Raw genomic sequence first — 24,026 nt, forward strand, 5'->3', positions numbered from 1 at the left:
AATGGGATGGAACTCCTCCCATGTGAGGAAAAGCTAAAGAGGTTAGGGCTGTTCAGCTTGGAAAAGAAATGGCTGAGGTGGAATATGATTGAGGTCTACAAAATCCTGAGTGGTGTAGAACGGGTAGAAGTGAATCGATTTTTCACTTTTTCAAAAAAATACAAAGACCAGGGGATACTCAATGAAATTACATGGAAATACTTTTAAAACAAATAGGAAGAAATACTTTTTCACTCAAAAAATAGTTAAGCTCTGAAACTCGCTGCTGGAGGATGTGGTAACAGCAGTTAGCTTTTTGGGGGTTTTAAAAAAGGGTTGGACAAGTTCCTGGCAGAAAAGTCCATAATCTGTTATTGAGATGGGATTGATAGCATGAAATGTTGCTACTAATTGGGTTTCTGCAAGGTACTTGTGACCTGGATTGGCCACTGTTGGAAGCAGGATACTGGGTAGATGGACCATTGGTCTGACCCAGTATGGTTATTTATATGCTCTTATGTAAAGGAGATTTCTCTTGGGAGACCTGAAGGAGGCCTTTTCAAGGTGAGTTCAGGAGGGGGGTCCACTTGTGATGAGAGGGGATCAGGTTATGTGAGAGGCAAGAAGGAGAGTAAATCTACTATATATCAGGGCGCTTTCTAGAAGTTATGTGAGTGTCGGCCAATATTCAATGCCGGATCCTACATATCTAAGCAGGCAAAGTTTAGACTGCATTTTGTGTGGTCCTATATGCTCACTTAACAACATGGGCACCAGCACTGAATATCACCAGTACCTGCATACCTGCCAGCTCCTCCCTGCCTCTGTCCTTCTGCTGGCTGGATTTAACATGGGTAATTTGTGCTGATACTCAGCAGCACTATCTGATTAAATGCCATTGAATATCAACCATCTGCCCACTCTGTGTGGTTTAAATGAGCTGGAACCTTTCCTGCCTGCTTAAACCATGCTGAATAATGACCCCATACTAAATGATGACAGGCGAAGAGCTACATGGTCTACCGAGTCTGCTCAACAATTTGGCTGCAGCATAGCTTAATCATACAACATTATGCAAAGTCAAAAGATAAACCAATGTACAATTGTAACCACCTCTGTACTATGCCTAATTATTACAGCTACATAGTTACAAGTAAGTGACAACAGTTACTTCAGCTACCAGATATATCTATTAGTCCCTCTAGTTAAAATATAATACAAGTCCAATCATACATTTATAATATAGAAATTCAATGAACAAAGAACAATATGGGAAGAGAACTTAAGTACTGATGTCTACACAACAGGGAAATGATCTCGGAGAGATAATAGCTAAGAACATAAGAGTAGTCATACTGGGTCAGACCTATGGTCCATCTAGCCAAGTATCCTGTTTTCCAAACAGTGGCCAAGCCAAGTCACAAGTACCTGGCAGAAACCCAAATTGTGGCAACAAATTCCAGGGCAAACAGTTGCTTCCCCTTGTCTGTCTTAATAGCAGACTATGGATTTTTCTTCCAGGAATTTGTCCAAACCTTTTTTAAACCCAGATGTGCTAACCGCTGTTACCACATACTCTGGCAAAGAGTTCCAGATGTTAATTATTTGTTGAGTGAAAAAATATTTCCTCCTATTTGTTTTAAAAGTGTTTCCATGCAACTTCCTCGAATGTCCCCTAGTCTTTGTACTTTTGGAACGAGTACAAAATTGATTTACTTCTGCACCACTCAGGATTTTGTAGACCTCAATCATATCTCCCCTCATCCATCTCTTTTCCAAGCTGAACAGCCTTAATCTCTTTAGCCTTTCCTCATGCGAAAGGAGTTCCATCCCAAATAAATCATTTTGGTCTCTCTTCTTTGAACCTTTTTTAATTCCGCTATATCTGTTTTGAGATACGGCAACTAGAATTGAGTTAATGTTCTTATTGTTGCAACAACAATGGGGAGAGGTATAACTAATAATAGGAAGGAAATGATCATTTATCTATCCAAGTATTTTGTCCAGGCCTGTGAGCCATACGTCTAAAAAGTAGAAGTAGCTCATAAATGGCAAATAAAATGAAGAGCCTGCACTTATTTAGGGACCAAAAAATGTAAATGTTGTAATAGAGAAAATGTGACTGAGACAATCCTTACCATAAATTACCATACCTTTCCTGCATTTGTATCCCACCTATTTCTGCATAAGAATCAAAGCAGGTCACAAAATTAAGCCAAAAAATTAAATTTAAAACATATCTAAAATCACTAAAAATATTTGTTAAATGGATAGGTCTTCAAAGATTTGCGGAACAACATAAAATTAGTCATTGTCTTTATAAGTATTGGAATACTGGAGTGGAGGAGTGGCCTAGTGGTTAGGGTGGTGGACTTTGGTCCTGGGGAACTGAGGAACTGAGTTCGATTCCCACTTCAGGCACAGGCAGCTCCTTGTGACTCTGGGCAAGTCACTTAACCCTCCATTGCACCATGTAAGCCACATTGAGCCTGCCATGAGTGGGAAAGCGCGGGGTACAAATGTAACAAAAATAAAAATAAATAAACCTCTCCGAGAAAAACTGCATTGGTTCCCAATCAAAAAACGTATTACCTTCAAAATCTGCACCCTGGTCCACAAAATTATCTACGGCGAGTGCTACATGACAGACCTCACAGATCTACCAACCAGAACCAAATCATCACAAACATACCTAAACCTCCACTACCCAACCTGCAAAGGACTCAAATAGAAAGCAACCTACGCATCCAGCTTCTCCTATATAAACACACAACTATGGAACTCACTGCCAAAAGCTGTGAAAACAACCTACGACTATCTAAACTTCAGGAAATCACTAAAAACCAACCACACCCTACCGACCCAACATAAATGCCTACACTCTGCAACACAGCAAAACCAAAGTTCGTAATGGACACTATCCTGCTTATAATCGAAAGAGAAAAACGCCTATATTGCGACCCAAATCAGGAGATGGGCGTCTTTCTCCCGTGGGCGCCCAAATCGGTATAATCGAAAGCCGATTTTGGGCGTTTCCAACTGCAATACGTCACGGAAACGGGTAAAGTTGACAGGGGCGTGTCGGAGGCGTGGTGAAGGCGCAACTGGGGCGTGGTTATCGGCCGAGGAGATGGTCATCTTTAGCTGATAATCAAAAAAAAAGGCGTTTTTACCGCTATTTTGGGTCACTTTGTTTGGACCTTTTTTTCACAAACATGTCCCAAAAAAGTGCCCCAACTGCCCAGATGACCACTGGAGGGAATCAGGGATGACCTCCCCGGACTCCCCCAGTGGTCACTAACCCCCTCCCACCAAAAAAACCCACTTTAAAAACTTTTTTCCAGCCTCTATGCCAACCTCAAATGCCGTACCCACCTCTATGACAGCAGAATGTGTTCTATCCTGTGACAGCTTTTCCCTGGTTCTGATGTGGCTCTCGGGTGAGTGTGACACCTTTTCTGTTATGCGCACTGCAGAGTCACATCAGCAATGCATTGTGGTGGGTGTAGGGTATTGGGCTCCATGATTCCACTAGCTTGTGGCAAATGCTCACGATGTTGGTAGTTGGTAGGCTCTACTCCCATGGTGCTTTTCCCCCTGCTTACTGGGTCAGAGTGTGCCCTGTTTTGTTTCCGGTAGTCCATGAGGTAGTGGCCATTTTTGTAAACCAGTTTTAGATCCCTTTCATGTGTTAGCCACGTTAGGGAACTTAGTTCTTCCCTTGAATGTGGCTGAAAGAGGGCATTGTACAGCATTCTGCCAGCTCTGACTTACTGCTAATCTCAGTACCAGCGAGACTCATTGCCAGTGGGGCACAACCTCTGATCTGCAGTTAACTGTGAGTAAGCGTGCTTATTCCAATAAAGGACGTTTTCAGAGAGCTTAGTCTTCAGGTGTCAATTGGTGTGCCAATGTTATATAGCAGCAACAAGTCCTAGAGGCCTGCATGTATGCAGGTCCCTGGAGCACTTTTAGTGGGTACCGCAGTGCACTTCAGCTTGGTGGACCCAGGCCCATCCCCCCCTACCTGTAACACTTGTGCTGGTAAATGGGAGGTCTCCAAAACCCACTGTACTCACATGTAGGTGCCCCCTTCATCCCTAAGAGCTATGGTAGTGTTGTACATTTGTGGGTAGTGGGTTTTGGGGGAGGGGGATTGGGTGCTCAGCACCCGTGGTAAGGGAGCTATGCATGTGGGAGCTGTTTTTGAAGTCCACCACACTGACCTCTAGGGTGCCCAGTTGCAAATAGGTGGGGAAATGTGGGATACAAATGTAACAAATAAATAAATAAAAAAATAAACTACTAGATTGGAAACTGAATGAATTTTCATGAAATCTTTTAAGTAACACATGCTTAACTGTAGGAAAACCTAAACTGAGGAGTATGCTTACTATGGTGTGTTAGCATTTTTAACATGACTTTAAAGTTAAGGCACGTTAAACGCTAACATGCCTATAGATTTCTATGGGCGCATTCGTGTTTAACGACTGTCAACCATTAAAGCATGTTAAAAATGCTAATGCACCTATAGCGAACCTTAGTAAACATACCCCTTAATGTGGAACAGAATCAAGATGAAGATTTGAAGGATCACATAGATAATAATTAAATGTGAGAACTTGGATATAAACGATAATCTTTGAAATCATACATGCAACTTTAAATTCTACATGTACAGCAACTGGCAACCAATGCAAATCCATCATACTTTTTTGACACCATACATCAATTGTGCAGTTGTATTCTGCTTTAGTTGTAATTTACTATTAATTCCTGCATATAAAGCACTATAATAATTTAAATGTGGTAAAATTATCACTTGAACTAAAACCCGAAAATTGTCATGAAAAAATAATTGTCTGATAGCTTTTAATTGATGTAGGTTAAAATAGACCTTTTTACTCGCAGGTCTTACTTGGCATTCCATTGTAAGATGAGAATCCAATGTAATTGCCAAAACTCAACCTGAGGCATCAAAACTCAATTGTTACCCAGTTGATTAAATAATATTTTGGGGGATTTCAGATAGACTGGAATTGAAATACAGCAACTTTGTTTTAGTTGTATTTAATGTCAATAGATTCTCCGTAGCCCAACAGTGAATCCTTTCTATACAATATAAAATCAACTTACAATTATCCTCAAAACCCAATAGTAAAGTTACTAAAATAAACGTAAAATCTGCATAAGATAAAATATAAAATTCTAAAGACTCTAATAATGAACCCAATGTACTCATAAAAATATTAAACAATATTGTAGACAACGATGACCCCCGAGGGACTCTGAAACAGGAAGACCTGCATTTTGAAAAATTACCCATCTTTTTTACTTTCTACTTTGTAGAAATGCTCTAAATCAATTTAAAAGAGCCCCAGTAAAACCAAGATCATTCAATTGATTAAGTACATAAGTACACATAAGTACATAAGTATTGCCATAATGGGACAGATTGAAGGCCCATCAAGCCCAGCATCCTGTTTCCAACAGTGGCCAATCCAGGTCACAAATACCTGTCAAAATCCCAAAAAGTACAACACATTTTGGGGTCCTTTTACTAAGCTGCGTAAGCATCTACGCATGGTGCCAAAATGGAGTTACCACCCGACTACTGTGTGGCTCTTGCGGTAATCTCATTTTTGGTGCGACTCTGATATGCGCATCTAAAAAAATATATTTTATTCAGGCACGCATAACGGATGTGCGCCAAGTGACATTTGACTGCGTAGGTCATTACCGCTCGGTTACCGCATGAGTCTTTACCACTAGGTCAATGGCTGGAGGTAAGGTCCCAGACCCAAAATACACGTGCAGCAATTTTCATTTTGCTGCATGTCCATTTTCATCAAAAAGGTTAAAAAAGGCCTTTTTTTACAGGCGCGCTAAAAAATGGATCGGCGCGCGCCCAAAACCCGTGCCTACATTACCACAAGCCATTTTTCAGTGCATCTTTGTAAAAGGACCCCTTTATGCTGCTTTTCTTACAAATAAGCAGTGGATTTTCCTCAAGTCCATTTTAATAATGGTCTATGAACTTTTCTTTTAAGAAGCCATCCAAACCTTTTTAAAATCCTGCTAAGCTAATTGTTTTTACTACATTCTCTGGCAACAAATTCCAGAGTTTAATTACACACTGAGTGAAGAAAATGTTTCTCTGATTTGTTTTAAATTTACTACATTGTAGCTTCATCGCATGCCCCCTAGTCCTATTATTTTTGGAAACAGTAAACAATTGATTCACGTCTACCCGTTCCATTCCACTCATTATTTTATAGACCTCTATCCTATCTTCCCTCAGCAGTCTTTTCTCCAAGCTGAAGAGCCCTAGTTGCTTTTGTCTTTCCTCATAGGGAAGTCTTCCCATCCCCTTTATCATTTTCGTTGCCCTTCTCTGTACCTTTTCTAATTCCACTGTATCTTTTTTGAGATGTGGTGACCAGAAGTGAACACAATATTCAAGGTCCGGTTTCACCATGGAACGCTAAAAAGGCATTATATGTGTCAAACGTTGGTATAAATGAATGCTCCCTTCCTTTGGGTGCTGAGCCCCCCAAACCCCCCCCCCCCAAACCCATTGCCCACAACTCTACACCATTACCATAGCCCTTATGGCTGAAGGGGGGCACCTAGATGTGGATACAGTGGGTTTTGGAGGCGGTTTGGAGCGCTCCCATTTACCACCACAAGTGTGACAGGTGGGGGGGATGGGCCTGGGTCCACCTGGCTGAAGTCCACTGCACCCACTAACAACTGCTCCAGGGACCTGCATACTGCTGTGATGGAGCTAGGTATGACATTTGAGGCTGGCATACAGGCTGGAAAAAAAGTTTTTTAAGTTGGTTTTTTTGGGTGGGAAGGGGTTAGTGACCACTGGGGGAGTCAGGGGTGGTCATCCCCGATTCCCTCTGGTAGTCATCTGGTCATTTAGGGCACTCTTTTGGGATTTGTTTGTGGAAAAAAAAGGGTCCAAAAACAGTGACCCAAATTCGTGCTAAAAACGCCTTTCTTTTTTCGATTATCGGCCGAGGACGCCCATCTCTCCTCGGCCAATAAACACACCTCAGTCCCGCCTTCACCACGCCTCTGACATGCCCCTGTTCCATGTTCCAGCAGCAGCAGGCCTGCATATAATAAATAACATTCATGCAAATAAGTGTTAGCTGGGGAAATAAAATTAAATAATGAATCACCTCAAATCACACAATATTAATCATTTCATGAAAATAAGGAATGATTCCTACACCAACCTGAGGAAACTCACTGCTGACATTGAGACCTATGAATAAATAAAATATACCACGCGCTTTGTTAAATTATTCCACCTGAAAAAAATATATTTATCAAAAGAGAAGGATAGAAAAGATAGTTCAAAGAACTACCAGAAATCCAATATCTTCAAATAAAACTTTATTCTCCAATAAAGGTAACATGCACCGTCCAGACCCTACAAGGGCCATGTTTCGGATGTGTGCCTTCTTCAAGGGTCACAGCTATATGTTGGTAAACAAATACATAGACACAAATAAGTGTACAGCTAAAAAGCAAAATATTAAAGTTCAAAGCACATATATTGGTATAAGATGACACAATAAATTGAATTGAAAACAAATGTAATATATAGTGAAGTACACATACGTGATGTGCAAAAAGTATTTAGAATAATTAATGATGATATGACTTGAGGGAACAGTGAGCATGTGTGAAAATTATGACCAAGTACATGTGAGGATGCATTATTAGACTATGAGCCCTCCAAGGCAGGGAAACACCCAGTGTACCTGAATGTAACTCACCTTGAGCTACTATTGAAAATGGTGTGAGAAAAATACAAATAAATAATAACAATATGAGTATTAAATTTGATACTCGCTTGTATTTGGTCATATTTTCACACATGCTCACTGTTCCCTCAAGTCATATCATCACATATTATTCTAAACACTTTTTGCACATCACATATGTGTACTTCACTATATATTACATTTTTGTTTTCAATTCAGTTTATTGTGCTTTTAACTTTATGCTTTTAACTTTAATATTTAGGGGTCCTTTTACTAAGCTGCGTAAGCGTCTACGCATGCCCAACGCATGCCAAAATGGAGTTACTGTCCGACAACCGCGTGGCTCTTGCGGTTATTTCATTTTTGGTGTGCGTCTGAAACACGAGTCTGTAAAATATTGTTTTGTTCTGGAACAAAAAAGGAATATTTAGTTTCAGCAAACAGACCAAGCATTTGCAGGGATAAGCAAGGAAAAATGTCTCTCCCAGTTTCAGAACTTCTTGTTTCATTTTCAAAAAATCTTTCCTCCTGTCTTGGGTCTGTCAAGTAACATCGGGATAAATCCAGATTTTCTCCCCATAAAAAGGGGTCTTTGGCAATTTAAAGTAAAGTCTCAAGATCGCATTTAAGTCCTGTTCAAACACAAATGTAATTAGCCAAGTGGCTCTCATAGTTATTGTTTCAGTTGATTGCTCCAAAAATGCAGAGATATTGTCAACATCAATATTTTTTGTTACATTTGTACCCCACACTTTCCCACTCATGGCAGGCTCAATGCGGCAGGCAATGGAGGGTTAAGCGACTTGCCCAGAGTCACAAGGAGCTGCTTGTGCCGGGAATTGAACTCAGTTCCTCAGGACCAAAGTCCACCACCCTAACCACTAGGCCACTCCTATTAGCCTGTTCATTCACACATTCATATTGTCCCTCTTTCACAGCTGATTTTTGCGGTATATAATATAGCTTTGTTATAGGAGGAATAGTTTCTTTAGGCATTTTAAAATTTTCTATCAGGAATTTCTTAAATAAATCAATAGGTAACATTCCAGAAATTTTAGGTAAATTCAATATTCGTAAATTCAGCCTTCTATTATAATTTTCTATCTGTTCAATCCTTCTGTTCAGCACAATCTTATCTTTAGCCACTGCTGCTTTAAAACTTTTCAAATGTTCCAATTATTTTCCCATTTGAGTTTCTCTTACAATTAAGTCCTTTTTCAAAACCTCCACATTGTTAACCAGTTCATCAAACTTGAGGGATAAAGCATTTACCTCAGCAGAAGATTTTTGTAATGTAGAGTCCATTTTGTTAAGTTTAAGCCAAATCTTTTCCAGATTAACCTCCGTGTTACTTACAGAGGTTTCAGGTGTTTTTAGTACCTCTGACTCCAAGCACTGAGTGGACAGTGTAGGCCCCCCACCAGGGGAATCTTTCCCCACCACTTTGGAGGTTTGTGGATTCCTCGCCTGCAGTGCAGCCAGTGCTGGGCACTGAGGAGTATTAGAGATTGAGGGCGGTGAGAAGGACACCTCAACTCCCAGCAGGAGCTTCGCTTCTCCGGAGGGCTCTGCTAAGGGATTTCCCACCCCCTGTTCACTTTGAGAAGCCTTCTTTAGAAAGCGATCTAAACTCTGTTGATTCGGCGACGAGGTTAAGGTAGGTGGGAGGATAGACCTCACCAAGCCTTTCCTTTTAGTATGAGGCCTATTGGACTCCTGCTCGAGTGGCCAGAATCACTAAGAGTGTCAACTTCAACTGCTGGTCTTGTCAGGAAAGAGATGGTTCACTGGCACATGGTTTTCTACTGTAAAAACGTCAGAGCTTACTGGCAACTAATTTGGTCAAAAATGTGTCTTATCTTTCACTTGCCTGAATCCACTGTGCTCTCTTATGAGGTTGTGATCTTACGAGCTTCTTGTCATAAGTACATAAGTACATAAGTAGTGCCATACTGGGAAAGACCAAAGGTCCATCTAGCCCAGCATCCTGTCACCGACAGTGGCCAATCCAGGTCAAGGGCACCTGGCACGCTCCCTAAACGTAAAAACATTCCAGACAAGTTATACCTAAAAATGCGGAATTTTTCCAAGTCCATTTAATAGCGGTCTATGGACTTGTCCTTTAGGAATCTATCTAACCCCTTTTTAAACTCCGTCAAGCTAACCGCCCGTACCACGTTCTCCGGCAACGAATTCCAGAGTCTAATTACACGTTGGGTGAAGAAAAATTTTCTCCGATTCGTTTTAAATTTACCACACTGTAGCTTCAACTCATGCCCTCTAGTCCTAGTATTTTTGGATAGCGTGAACAGTCACTTCACATCCACCCGATCCATTCCACTCATTATTTTATACACTTCTATCATATCTCCCCTCAGCCGTCTCTTCTCCAAGCTGAAAAGCCCTAGCCTTCTCAGCCTCTCTTCGTAGGAAAGTCGTCCCATCCCCACTATCATTTTCGTCGCCCTTCGCTGTACCTTTTCCAATTCTACTATATCTTTTTTGAGATACGGAGACCAGTACTGAACACAATACTCCAGGTGCGGTCGCACCATGGAGCGATACAACGGCATTATAACATCCGCACACCTGGACTCCATACCCTTCCTAATAACACCCAACATTCTATTCGCTTTCCTAGCCGCAGCAGCACACTGAGCAGAAGGTTTCAGCGTATCATCGACGACGACACCCAGATCCCTTTCTTGATCCGTAACTCCTAACGCGGAATCTTGCAAGACGTAGCTATAATTCGGGTTCCTCTTACCCACATGCATCACTTTGCACTTGTCAACATTGAACTTCATCTGCCACTTGCACGCCCATTCTCCCAGTCTCGCAAGGTCCTCCTGTAATCGTTCACATTCCTCCTGCGACTTGACGACCCTGAATAATTTTGTGTCATCGGCGAATTTAATTACCTCACTAGTTATTCCCATCTCTAGGTCATTTATAAATACATTAAAAAGCAACGGACCCAGCACAGACCCCTGCGGGACCCCACTAACTACCCTCCTCCACTGAGAATACTGGCCACGCAATCCTACTCTCTGCTTCCTATCTTTCAACCAGTTCTTAATCCATAATAATACCCTACCTCCGATTCCATGACTCTGCAATTTCTTCAGGAGTCTTTCGTGCGGCACTTTGTCAAACGCCTTCTGAAAATCCTACTATCCCTCTTTTGGAGTCTGATAAGAAATTGTATAACATACTGCTAGCTGTTGCCTTGCATTTAATTGTCTCCAATTGGAAAAATAATGTGTACCTGAATTATAATGAATGGTGGAGTTATGTATGCGTGATCAGAAAATATGAAACAATTTTGGCCCATAGGCGTCGAAACATTAGGTCTGTTTTGAGGACCTAGGCTCGTTTAGACCTTTTTTGTCAGGAGACACATAGCACTCCTTGACCTTGTGTAACCCTGCAATTTGTCTCCAGGTATTTCCATGGAACTTTGACTTTGATTATGCTTATGATTTTTTTTGGGGGGGAGGGGGGTTAATTTCCGGGGGGGTTTTGTTTGATTTTGTGTTTACTTTTGTATTCTCTGTATGACAAAACCTTTAATAAAAATATGATAAAAAGAAAAAGGAAAAACACCGAGCCAAGAGCTGCTTCCTGCTTTCACCAGGTTGCCATCTTGACACGCCCCCATAGATTGAAGTTTTAAATCTTTAAGCATATTTTTGGTACATACCTTGCATCTGCTTTGATGCAAGGTCAAAATATATGGTCTCTGCATCCAATTTGAGTGAGCTGGAAGGACTTGTAAAGGAAAACTAAGCCCACACACCCAAGGGGAAGCTGATTATTATCCTTCTAGTGTTATTATCCTGGATTTTCTATGTAGCTGTTATTCCTATGAGCACTATATTGAGCCAGCTCAGTAACTCTTCTATGTTAAGCCCTGTTTGATTTGTTAAAGCAGTGGAACTCCTAATTAGCAACCATCAATTCGGAGTACATTTTGGTAACAAAGAGAGCACCTGGAAATGTCATAAGAATGGATTGCCTCAAGCATCATAGCTTTCTTTAGCATTTTTCAATTTACACTCTAATCATCTGCCTGTTACCCAGTCCACAAAATTCATTTATGAGGATGACATATGCCTTGGCTTGTAAACACACAGCATCTCAGACTCAGAGAATGGTCTAAATGCCAATATGGCTGCGATTCAAAAGTCAAACCTGGTGGTGTATTTTAAGTTCTAGTAAAATAGTTTCCTCGGCGTTCTATCTTTATCATGCAAATGCAGAAAAGAACTTACAATTTTTCTTCTTGGTTAAAGACAGCACTATGAACCACATCCAGTGTACTTTGAGGGCACTTTAGATCACACCCTCACTTTAGAAATAATTATCAAAGTCAGCAGTTAAAGTTTTGTCAATAACCTGATTTCAAAGTTGGCTGGTACGAAGTGTGACATTTTTGCAAAGACCTTGATAATGAGTGCTTTGGCACTCTGATACTCCATGATAGAGTACTGTGCACCAGTCTAAGCCCAATTAGCACAAGCACATTTGGTGGAAAGCCAGCTAACTTCTACAGTATATGTCATTAGTGGCACTCAGTGATCTACTGATACCCTGTGGCTACTATTGTAGAGTAATATCAGTTCAATAGATCTTTACTATTGGACTATTGCAGCAAATTTACTTACTTGGATCCAAGAAATTCCATGGTTTTCACATCACTGTGGGATCGAGGGAAATAGGTCTTATTTATGTGGAGATCCTCAGTAACCACTGGAGCTTGGAAATGAATCACAGTTATTTCACTATGGTGCTGATTTTTTAAGCATACAGACATTTCAAAAGGCCAGAATAGATGTCCATCTGCCTGAAACATCCAAATCCTGATTTTACAAAGGCCAAATAGGGATGCACAACACTTCAGTACATCTAAATAGCAATGGGGCGTGTTCCCGGTGTGTTTTGGATGGGACTAGGGAGAGCCTTTAATCTGGATGTCCAACAGCGATTACTGAAGGGGAAGAAATGTCAGGAAAGTCAAGGTTACAGAATGGTGGTGCTCTGAGCAGCTCTCCACTGGAGGGGTTAAGGTATGACACCTCTTTAATCTCCCAGTGGTTGCCATCCCCCGTCCTTTCTCATGAAAATGAAACCAGAAGGGGATACCAGGCTTTATGACAGGTTCAGGTATTTATGGACATTCTTAACAGAGCAGGAATTAGGTCAAAGGAGTAGCCTAGTGGTTAATGCAGTGGCATGTAAACCAAGGGATGCAGGTTAAAATCCCAATGTAACTCTATTGTTTGTTTGTTTGGTTTTTTTGGGGGGTGGGATCCCTTCAGGAACAGAAAAATACTTACTGTACCTATCTAAGGGGGTCTTTTACTAAAGCTTAGCTCAAGTTATCTGCAGCAGAGCCCATTTTATTCCTATGGGCCCTGCTACAGATAACATAGTAACATAGTAACATAGTAGATGACGGCAGAAAAAGACCTGCACGGTCCATCCAGTCTGCCCAACAAGACAACTCATGTGTGCTACTTTTGTGTATACCCTACTTTGATTTGTACCTGTGCTCTTCAGGGCACAGACCGTATAAGTCTGCCCAGCACTAGCCCTGCCTCCCAACCACCGGCTCTGGCATAGACCGTATAAGTCTGCCCAGCGCTATCCCTGCCTCCCAACCTCCAGTCCCGCCTCCCACCACTGGCTCTGGCACAGACCGTATAAGTCTGCCCCGCACTATCCCCGCCTCCCAACCTCCCAACCTCCAGCCCCGCCTCCCACTACCGGCTCTGCTATCCAATCTCGGTTAAGTCAAGCTAAGCTTTAGTAAAAGATCCCCAGCCTGAAGGCTAATTAAGTGGTGTACATTCAGGTGCAATAGACATTTTTCTGTTCCTGGAGGGATTACATTTAAAAAAAAAAAAACAGTGGGATTTGAACATATGTCCTTTGCTTTACAGTCCGTACATCTGTATGGCCATTTTAATAAGAATGCTCCCACGCAAATGTACCTGTGCCTCCCCCCCCCCCCCCCCCCCCCCCTCCATTATTTATTTATTTATTTAAAAATTTCTAGTCCACCTGCAACTAGGCGGATCATAGGTCAACATACACAATATAAGAAACAGCAAAACAAGAACAAGCACAGAATTATACAATATTCAAATTAAAACAGACAACATCAGGCCCATGCGCTCCAATCCATTTTTCAGCGTGCCTGTAAAAAAGGCCTCTTTTTTCCCGAAAATGGACATGTGGGAAAATGAAAATTGCCACGCATCCATTTTGGGTCTGAGACCTTACCACCAGCCAACAACCTAGCGGTAAAGAATTTGGGTGGTAATGACCTACATGTATCAGATGCCACTTGGCGCACGTCCACTATGTGTGCCAGAAAATAAAAATATTTTTCAGACACACATAGCGGACATACGCCAAAATTGAAATTATCGTAAGGACCACACAGTAACCAGGCGGTAATTCCAATTTGGCGCGCGTAGGTGCCTACATGGCTTAGTAAGAGGGGCCCTATATTAGCATCACAACTGTTCATATAATCCAAAAACTCATTAAAAAAATGAAGATCACTATCCTATATCAAAAATACATTAACAAGAAATATTTTCCACAGTAGGACCTTCGAGAAGAAATGAAAACCATACACAAATCATTCTTCATATTTGCCCATATATAAGCATGCCACAAACTCAAAAGAAATACTTTCCAAATGCTGAATTGACTCAGAGGAGTCCCTCACATAAGAGGGAATCTTAGCCAGCAATGGACATAGATAGAAATCCACATATTGGGAGAGGAGTTCAAGGAGAGATTTTTTTTACCCGAGACTATTGGGTGCACTAGGGGGCTGGACAAAGCCATGCTAGCAATTCCTGCGGGCAAATAAAAGGAAGCCCATTGGGCTTTCTCTCATTTGCCGCACCGAGAATCGGCAGCATGGCTTTGTAAAAGTGGCCCTAAATTCTTTAACAGAAATAATGCCATCGTGGGCGGTCCTAGATAAAAGCTGTAATATCTCCTGCTGATAAACTGAGACAACTGAGATGAGTTATTACTAATTGTACATAAGTACATAAGTAATGCCACACTGGGAAAAGACCAAGGGTCCATCGAGCCCAGCATCCTGTCCACGACAGCGGCTAATCCAGGCCAAGGGCACCTGACAAGCTTCCCAGATGTACAAACATTCTATACATGTTATTCCTGGAATTGTGGATTTTCCCAAGTCTATTTAGTAGTGGTTTATAGACTTGTCCTTTAGGAAACCGTCTAACCCCTTTTAAAACTCTGTCAAGCTAACCGCCTTCACCACGTTGTCCAGCAACGAATTCCAGAGTTTAATTATGCGTTGGATGAAGAAAGATTTTCTCCAATTTGTTTTAAATTTACTACACTGTAGTTTCATCGCATGCCCCCTAGTCCTAGTATTTTTGAAAAGCGTGAACAGATGCTTCACATCCACCTGTTCCACTCCACTCATTATTTTATATACGTCTATCATGTCTCCTCTCAGCCGTCTCTTCTCCAAGCTGAAAAGTCCTAGCCTCCTTAGTCTTTCTTCATAGGGAAATCGTACCATCCCCGCTGTTACAAGAAATGATTTATTTTGGGGAAAATAGCTCTAGAGCAACTCGCTACTGTTTATAATTTAAGAGCAAGCGCTGTATTTATAAGTTTTAGGATATTAATTTCTCCACCAATCACCAAAGGTGATAATTGCAATAAATTAAATAAATTAAGTATATATATATCTTCAATATACTCAGAACACAAAGAGACCGTATTTTTAGCTTCAATAAGGTTGATTTAATATACAATTGCACACGAGAGGTAGGTTTTAAGAGATCCTTACAGGTAATCTGTGCTTAAAATAGAACAAAGTAGCAGGTAGGTTAACTTACAAGTCCTTGTTACAAGCATGCTGTGGTCCAGCTGATTGATGAGCACATGTTTCAGGAGCAAGGCATCAGCAGACCCCAAAGAGAGCAGCAGGTCCCAAGAGGAGGCAGGTTCCAAGAGGAGGCAGGTCCCAAGAGGAGGCAGGTTCCAAGAGAGGCAGGTCCCAAGAGAGCGAGCTGGGCTGTTTCCAGGCCTTTTATAATGTTAGCAGAGAAGCATGGTGTGTGCATGTCTTGGATATTTTGCAAGGCATTATGGTTAATGTAGTCTGTTCACATGACCACATTATAAGTCCTTCCTTTCTGCACATGTCTGAAAGCTGAAGGGAGGGGCAGGTATACCTTTGACAAGCAAATGTCCTGTTTATGGTTTCCCTTCTGAAGTCTTTGTCTTCAATGGGGTATTCACACCTTTCCCTGCCTGTCTGTCTCCTTGCATCCTCTGGTTAGGTCCAATCTTTGTTGTGTTGATCAGAGGAATAGAGTCAATTTAAAACTTTAAAGCAGTCTTAAGTCTTTTGTTTAAGGAATGAGAAAAGGCAAGGTGAGGTCCCTGCCACTGCAGCAGTACCTTTGTCTTGTAAATATTCCCCAAAGGGAGAGAGAAGAGGGCTTTTGGAATGAAAGCCAGTTCTGCTAAAAGCTGCACAAATATATATATATGTATCTGATCCAACACAACATCATGCTACACATTTAATTCTGATGATTGGCTTATACCATAACACCGCTATCATTTTAGTCACCTTTCGTTGCACCTTTTCCAATTTTGCTATATCTTTCTTGAGATATGGTGACCAGAATTGAACACAATACTCAAGGTGCGGTCGCACCATGGAACAATATAACGGCATTATGACATCCTCACACCTGTTTTCCATACCTTCCCTAATAATACCCAACAATCTATTCGCATTCCTAGCCGCAGCAGCACACTGAGCAGAAGGTTTCAGTGTATTATCGACGACGACACCCAGATCCCTTTCTTGGTCCGTAACTCCTAACGTGGAACCTTGCATGATGTAGCTATAATTCGGGTTCTTTTTTCCCACATGCATAACCTTGCACTTGCTCACATTAAACATCACCTGCCATTTAGCCGCCCAGTTTCGTCAGGTCCTTCTGTAATTTTTCACAACCCTGTCGCGAGTTAATGACTTTGAATAACTTTGTGTCATCAGCAAATTTAATTACCTCGCTAGTTATTCCCATCTCTAAATCATTTATAAATATATTAAAAAGCAGCGGTCCTAGCACAGACCCCTGAGGAACTCCACTAACTACCCTTCTCCATTATGAATACTGCCCATTTAACCCCACTCTCTGTTTCCTATCCTTCAACCAGTTTTTAATCCACAATAGGACATTTCCTCCTATCCCATGACCCTCCAATTTCCTCTGTAGCCTTTCATGAGGTACCTTGTCAAATGTCTTTTGAAAATCCAGATACACAATATCAACCGGCTCCCCTTTGTCCACATGTTTGTTTACTCCTTCAAAGAATTGAAGTAAATTGGTCAGGCAAGATTTCCCCATACAAAAGCCGTGCTGACTTGGTCTCAGTAATCCATGTCCTTGGATGTGCTCTGTAATTTTGTTTTTAATAATAGCCTCTACCATTTTCCCCGGCACCGACGCCAGACTCACCGGTCTATAATTTCCCGAATCTCCCCTGGAACCTATTTTAAAAATCAGCGTTGCATTGACCACCCTCCAATCTTCCGGTACCACAGTGATTTTAAAGATAAATTGCATATCACTAGCAGTAGCTCCGCAAGCTCATTTTCCAGTTCTATCAGTACTCTAGGATGAATACCATCCGGTCCAGGAGATTTGCTACTCTTCAGTTTGCTGAACTGCCCCATTACGTCCTCCAGGTTTACCGTGAAGTCAGTAAGTTTCTCCGACTCGTCCGCTTGAAATACCATTTCCGACACTGGTATCCCACCCAAATCTTTCTCGGTGAAGACCGAAGGAAAGAATTCATTCAATCTCTCTGCTACGTCATTTTCTTCCTTGATCGCCCCTTTTACCACTCAGTCATCCAGCGGCCCAACCGATTCTTTTGCCGGCTTCCTGCTTTTAATATACCAAAAAAATTTTTTACTATGTTTTTTTGCCTCTAATGCTATCTTTTTTTCGTAATCCCTCTTGGCCTTCTTTATCTGCGCCTTGCATTTGCTTTGACACTCCTTATGCTGCTTCTTGTTATTTTCAGATGGTTCCTTCTTCCATTTTCTGAAGGCATTTCATTTAGCCCTAATAGCTTCCTTCACCTCACTTTTCAACCACACCGGCTGTCTTTTGGACTGCCGTCTTTCTTTTCTAATTTGGGTGGTATGTTTTGTTAAACCTGATTTATCTAGTATAGAATAGGTAGGTGTTTTACCTGTTATTTAGCTTTCAGGATTTTCTTGTGCTCAAAGGATTTTTAGTTGCATTTATATTTATTCTCGTATAATTGAATAAAGTTTGTATCATTGATCATTGATCTTTTGAATTTAGCCTTTATTAATTCTTGTATTTATTCATTTTTAGGCTTGATTTTTTTTTTGTTTTAACCCATTTATTTTGTTTGCTGTATGATTATTACTCTAAACATATATCTGTTACCCCCACATATCCCAGAATGTACTGTGCTGGTTTATACTGTCACAGAGTTCTTAGTCAGGAACATCCAAGGCTTATACACTAGGCAAGAATAAGATGAGAACTAGGATTATTCAAGGTAAGTTTTAATGTCATTATACCACCAGCAACCAAATGTACAGCTGGAAAGAAAAACAAGACTGAAGCAGCAGGGAACAACCCCAGAGACAGTGCAGAAATATACAAGCCTACCCTGGGATTATCCCTGCTGGGTCAATCAGAAAACAGGAATTAAGATTACCAGAAATATATTATAGCTAAAAAAGAAAAAATGGCCACAGCTATAATCTCAAGAGGCAGAATAGATCCTTTTAGAAAACAGGTGTTTTCTAACCTAAGGATCACTGTTGGAAGTTGGTTCATACCTAGCAACTATTTGCAATACTAGAAAAAAAGGAAATGAAATTTAATGGAAGTTGAAAGAAAACTTAAATTTAGAATTTTCCCCCTGTTATTTCAGGTTAGAAATGATATGGGAAATGTTGATTGTATATCCCATATCTTCTTGTAAAGGATTCTTGTTTGAACCACTGTCTGTTGATAAATATTTTATGACCTTTTATCCCTTAGCATGATCTTATGTGATGGACACATCACAAATATTTACTCTTTTATGAAAGCAGGTCAGTTTTGCAAAGCATGAATCATTTGTCATTTTGGATGTCAATATATTACACATACAGTATGTATCCTTCAAGAGGTTTCCTTTAGAATTTTGTTTTCTATGCTAGAAATATAACCTAAACCTATTTGAGTACTATCTGAATTCAGCATGAATTTTGACTTGTTTGTGCAATAATTATTTTGGGTTTACTAGACATCGTTTTTGTCTAAAGCACATGGTATAGCCATGGGAGCCTCCATGACTCCTGATCTGGCCAAGATGCATGTTACATTTTTTGAAGAAGAACATTTGTATAATTCTGAATGGATGAGGCAAAGGTATGTAGATGATATTTATCTTCTATGAACATTGCCAGAAAAATTGATGGTAGAATTGTGTGATTAGCTCAACGGGATCTGTGGTTATAATTTATTTTGGAATGTTCTTGTAACTCCATTCTATTTTTAGATATTTATGTTCATATAGCAGGATCAAGATTTCATACTATCCTGTTCAGAAAACCTATTGATAGGAATAGTTTTCTAAATTTCTCATCTGAAATTTCTTAAGTTAGGATTGTCAGTCTGCCAGTTTTTAAAAATTCAATATATAAACAGGACAACGGTAGAAGGTGATTACAACAAACCAAAACTTCTTTTAGAAATATTTGAACAAGAAGGAGAGGGAGGATATCAGTAATATACATGTGTACGTCACCGGACCTCTCACGGTGCACAGCTGCTTGGGAACTGGCTTCCTCTCTCCCTCCCCATCAGTGTGAACAGAGTTTCTACAGGGCTCAGTAAAATGTTAGAAGCTTTCATTTGATTGAGCTACTTTAAGGAGGCATGGTCAGTAACTAGAGTAAATGTCCAGCCCATAAGATAATACTTTAGGGACTCAATAGCCCATTATAAGGTTAAGCACTCTTTCTTTATAGTGACGTAATTTAGCTTGTGAAGACGTTTGCAACTGAGAAACACTATAGGATGTTCAGTCTCATCATATTCCTGTGAGAGAACGGCCCCTAAGCCTGAATCTGACGCATTGGACTGAAGGATAAACTCCCTGTCAAAATCTACCCCCTTCATGACCATCTCCATACAGAGGACACCCTGCAACTTAGAAAACGTCTCTTTCTACCTATCCCCAGACTAGCTGGTGGAAGTTCTTCTTTAACATATTTGACAGGGGTATAGCTTTCAGGGCAAATGAGGGTACAAAACACCTGTAATACTCCACAAGGCCTAAAACCCCCTTCAATTGTCTTTTAGACTGAGGTAGGGGATAGTTCTTAATACTCTTGTCTTTCTCCAGCAAAGGACGTATTTCCCCACACCCTACCTGATACCCTTGGTAATTAACTTCCCTCAGGGCAGCTATACAATTTTTGTAATTGGCCATTAGTCCACCTTATCTAAGGGCCTCCAGAACTGCCCAGATATGTGTGAGATGGTGTGTCTAGGTCTGAGAGTGAATATTTTGTATCATCGAGATAGGCTGCGGGGTATCCCTCATGACCACAAAGGACAGGATCAAGAAGGCAATGACAGGATATGGCAGTGCCATGCAAACCAAATGGCATGCACTGAAATGGATACAGACCCTTAGGTATACTATTGGGCTCATTTTCGAAAGAGAAGGACACCCATCTTTCTACATAAATTGGAAGATGGGCGTTCTTCTCACAGGGTTGTCCAAATCGGTATAATCGAAAGCCGATTTTGGACGTCCCCAACTGCTTTCTGTCTCAGAGATGGCCAAAGTTCAAGGGGGCGTATCAGAGATGTAGTGAAGGTGGGACTTGGGCGTGCCTAACACTAGGACATCCTTGACCCATAATTGAAAGAAACAAGGACGTCCCTGATGAACACTTGGACGACTTTACCTGGCCGTATTTTTCTTACGACCAAGCCACAAAAAGGTGCCCGAAATGACCAGATAACCACTGGAGAGAATCAGGGATGACCTCCCCTTACTCCCCCAGTGGTCGCTAACCCCTTCCCACCCTCAAAAAATATCTCTCAAAATATTGATTACCAGCCTCTATACCAGCCTGAGATGTCATACTCAACTCCATCACAGCAGTATGCAGGTCCCTGGAGCAGTTTTAGTGGGTGCAGTGCACTTCAGAAAGGCAGACCCAGCCCCATCCCTCCCTACCTGTTACGTTTGTGGAAGAAACAACGAGTCCTCCAAAACCCACCAGAAACCCACTGTACCCATATGTAGGTGCCCCCTTCACCCGTAAGGGCTATGGTAGTGGTGTACAGTTGTGGATAGTGGGTTTTAGGGGGGGTTGGGGGGCTCAGCACACAAGGTAAGGGAGCTATGTACCTGGGAGCAATTTATGAAGTCCACTGCAGTGTCCCCTAGGGTGCCCGGTTGGTGTTCTGGAATGTCATGGGGGACCAGTGCACTACAAATGCTGGCTCCTCCCACAACCAAATGTCTTGCATTTGGTCGTTTCTGAGATGGACGTCCTTGGTTTCCATTATTGCCAAAAATCAGAATGTGGTAAGCCCGCACTGGGCCTACAGATGCTGTGTAAAAGGCCCCTTAAGCTTGTATAGAGCAGGTGTAGCTGTTTTTCTGACATAGGAGACTGTCCAAATGTTTCAGCTGTGGCTGTCACTGGTAGGCAGTGCATTTTTTCTAGCAAAAAAGGTGCAGGTACTCAAATGTCAGGCCACTCTATAGGGGTGGAGTGATCACTGAGGGATCAACCCCACAATAGCCAGGCCCCCTGCAGCTAGTCACAGAATCTATGACAAGGCAGAATTGGTGTGTAGAGCCTGAGCTCTTTCATTAAAACTTGGGGTCCATGGGTCAATTTTAGCAGACAATGGAAAAAGTGCCGGTACTCAATACCCCCAAGTACCCCCTCAAAAAAAGCCCTGCTGGTAGATAAATGGGGTTTATTTGCTATGATTTGACTTGTGTTTTTAGGGACCTTTTTACTAAGCCGCGAAGGTGCCTAAGTGCGCCCAACGCACGTCAATTTTGAGTTACCGCCCAGCTACCATGTGGCCCTCGCAGTAATTCCATTTTTGACGCATGTCTGCTATGCGCTCGAAAATATTTTTATTTTCTGCACGCAGGCGGTAATCGGGTGGCAATCGTCATTATACGCGTGTAGACCATTACTGCCCAGTTACTGCATGAGAGCTTACCACTAGGTCAATGGCTGGCGGTAAGGTCTCAGACCCAAAATGGACGCGTGGCAATTTTCATTTTGCCACACGTCCATTTTTGGCAAAAATAAAAAAAGGCATTTTTTACAGGTGCACTGAAAAATTATTCTGCGCGCGCCCAAAACATGTATCTACACTACCGCAGGCCATTTTTCAGCACGCCTTTGTAAAAGAGCCCCTTAAATCCTTATGAACACTTTTTGCTTTTTGTTTTTTTCTTATTAATGATCTGGCTTTTCATTATTGTAATTTTGATGTTTTTGCTGCTATAGATTTCTGCTTTCAACTGCTATCGGGTATATATGACTTTAGGGACTCTGATAAGTGCATGTCCCTTTTAAGTTTTAAGATTATGCACATTTATATCTGTTTAATTATTTTTTGTGTATGTATGTTTTGGAGGATAATTAACTGTGGTTAATACACTAATTTTACAATGTGATTGTATTTGTAAGTAGATTTCTCTATCTGCATTTATTTTCCTTTTAAACTAACTATTGTATTAATACAAGATTTTCCTAACTTATTAATAATTTATGGATAATTTAATATATATTTTTATGATTTGAAGAATGTTTGTTTTTTATTTACATTTGTTTTTATGTGAATTCTGGAAAGTTAAGCCCCTGACGCAGCCTCTGGGAGGTGAAATGTGGCTACATTGGGCATCTGATTTTAATAAAGCTGTGTTTGCTCTTTTATCTTTGTTCTGCTCTGTTGGTTGAAGGACTATTTGTGTGTGGATTTAAGCCTCTGTTGTCTGTGCCAAGTACCTGTAATAAAAAATGAAAAATGAAAATAAAGACATAGGTAAATAAAATATACAGGTCATTGGCTCCTCAACAGCGGGTAATGTGACCAAAGGGGCTCTAGGGGGCATCACACCAGAAACCTTTTGGTACTGGGGGCAGGTTTTACAGTGCTTCTGCTTCTGGCACTAGCTCTGGTCATAATAAAGTCATGCTAGAGTCAGTGTCCACAAGCCCAGCCACCTGGGTCTGATTCACAGTTACTGGGGTGCTGTAGTGTTGTGGAAACCCATCTGCTTCCTTGCTTGATGAATGACCAGTAACTTTCTGTGCTGCGGCAACTGCGTGGGCCTCCTTCATGGGCCTGGATCCATCCATGTAAGCCACCAGCTTTGGAGAAGGAACTGAAAGGCTCATTAGTGCAGGCTTGGGATTATCCTGGCAATCCGCTTTTAAATGTCCTGTACACCAACCACACTGGTAACAAGGACATTCATGCCTAAAGTCTTTAGATTTGGGGGGAACACTGGAGGGTTTACTGACTGTCTCTGAGGTTGCAGGGATATTTGGCTTAGGGCCCTGGCTGCCTTTAGATCCCGACTGCTGCTGTTGATGGAATTGAGAGACTCATGTTACAAACCTAAAAAGCAGCGTACTTTCTATCTAGTGTGGGAGCCTTATATTAATACTCTATCCCCTAAAGCTCGTAGCTCCATTATCAATAAGCTGAGCTTGGAGCCCGGGAAGCTAGCTATGGGTCCTGTCTGAAAGCTATTATTTTTCAAATCAATCATTGGTGTGCTGGAGACCACCTGGAATGGATAATAAAGGGGGGCGGGAACGGGGGTTACTAAATAGAGAGGGCTGGAGTTTTAGGGAGGTAGGGATATGGGTAGGATCTTTATAGGTTGGGGATGGAGGGAATACGACAATAGTGCTTGGCTGTAACTAATTCCTAATCTTTGTAGGTATGGAGAAATGTGATGACTGATAATATGCTTTGTGGAACTGTTCTGGTTATGTTGTTGTGAAGTTATGAAGCTGAATTTTGTAATGATAATTTGTATGAGTGACGTGTCATCAATAAAAAAATGTTATAAAGTAGATCCCGACTGCTACGGATAAGGATGGTTTCTCTTTGCCAGCCAGGGGCGGATAGCCAACTC

This window comes from Microcaecilia unicolor, chromosome 2, assembly GCF_901765095.1.
Source record: "Microcaecilia unicolor chromosome 2, aMicUni1.1, whole genome shotgun sequence".
NCBI lineage: Eukaryota > Metazoa > Chordata > Amphibia > Gymnophiona > Siphonopidae > Microcaecilia > Microcaecilia unicolor.